The sequence below is a fragment of the Musca domestica genome, unplaced genomic scaffold (assembly GCF_030504385.1).
Source record: "Musca domestica strain aabys unplaced genomic scaffold, Musca_domestica.polishedcontigs.V.1.1 36, whole genome shotgun sequence".
Classification (NCBI taxonomy): Eukaryota; Metazoa; Arthropoda; class Insecta; order Diptera; family Muscidae; genus Musca; species Musca domestica.
This window is the reverse complement of record NW_026712318.1, coordinates 8,545,831-8,547,470: the sequence shown is the minus strand read 5'-3', so window position 1 is coordinate 8,547,470 and position 1,640 is coordinate 8,545,831.

Sequence of the window (1,640 nt, the reverse complement as noted above, 5' to 3'; positions counted from 1 at the left end):
TTAACATGGACAGACGGACAGACGGACGGACGGACATACAAAGCTAGATCGACTCAGCTCGGCGAGCTAGGAAGACCCATATATACTTTCCTATGTGGGAAACCAATATTTCGAGGTGTTGCATAATTTTTGGCCCAATCAAACTTATAATACCCCCAACACATAGTGTTGTAGGGTATAAAAATATTCTGGTACCTAAATTTTGAACAAATTAAGATAAATTTTAAGCCGACTAATAAACAAATATTGCGATGAAAATGAAGCGAGGAATCTCATTTTGTAACCATTCTTGGGTGGTGGCTGAGTGCGATGGTGCCTGTTGGAATGTCCAAGGTCTGCGGCCAAAATGCTTGCGTGCCCGGAAAAGGCTTTAATACACCCTCCAGAATATTTTCCATCACCATGGACGGCGCTTTTGTTCTGGTGGTAAACCGAAGGTGCACATTTTCAGCTTACCTCGTTGGCAAGTAAACACGACCATTTTGTTTCTCTACAAACTGCTGGACAACGAATGTTGTCTCATCGGAGAAAACCAAATTCGGCAATTCACAACTTTCGGCCAAGCGAAGCAACTTTTTAGCTCTTTTGAGTTTATTCTCTTTCTGTTGCAATGTAAGTTGCGGCACTTTTTGGAATTTCAATGGCTCATTTTTCAATATTTGCCGAATGAAATATTGCGATATGTTCAGCTCACGAGGCATTTTTCGGCCACTGCAACACAGGTTTTGATCAAGTCGCTTCTTTACTTTTCGAACCATTTCTGCTTATGGTGCTGTTTTCTTCCGTCCACTTCCTTGACGTACGTCCCGAAATTCATTCTATTGGGCTGATATTAGCTATTATTTGCACAATAAACCTTAAGTCGGATTAAGGATATATATGGGACCTACACCCAAATCTTAGCCCATCTCCATTAAATTTTCAAAGGTATTTCCGAGCTCTGGTACCAAATATAATAGTTGTCGAACGCATATTACGAATGTGAAGAAATTAAACAGAAAATCGTCCGAAACCTAATAATGAGAGCTATAGCTATATCTGGACCGATTTTTACCAAATTTGATGTACTTGCTTCTAAACTAAATTCGTTCGGATGTGCCGAAATTCATTACTTTGGTACTGATATTGGACATAAGTGCACCATTAGCCCGAAATAGGTTGAAAATATATGGTAGCTATATCTAAATCTAATCCGATTATCACAAATTTCAATAAGGTTCGTCCTTGGGCCAAACAAATATTATTTGGAAAATTGCATCTCAATCGGATAAAAAATGTGATCTGCAGTTTGTTCACAAAAATACATAGACAGACGGACGGATTGACATGCATAAATCGACTCAGAACGAAATTCTATGAAGATCCTCAAAAGTAACTGTAGGTCTATCTCGCTTCCTTCTCCATGTTACAAATAAATGCACAAAGACATAATACCCTAACTACTATGTGGTGTAGGGTATAAAACGGGTTCCAAAAATACACTTGCGTGTCTCGATTGAAGCTTAAAATTTGGAACCAAAATAATTCTCCTACGGTTATCAGTAATACTGCCGAAGACAGTATTTAAGCCAGACAGTCAAATTTAGGTAGGCCTGCGTAGTAAAAAATCTTTTTTTCAGTATTTGACAATTAGTTTTAAA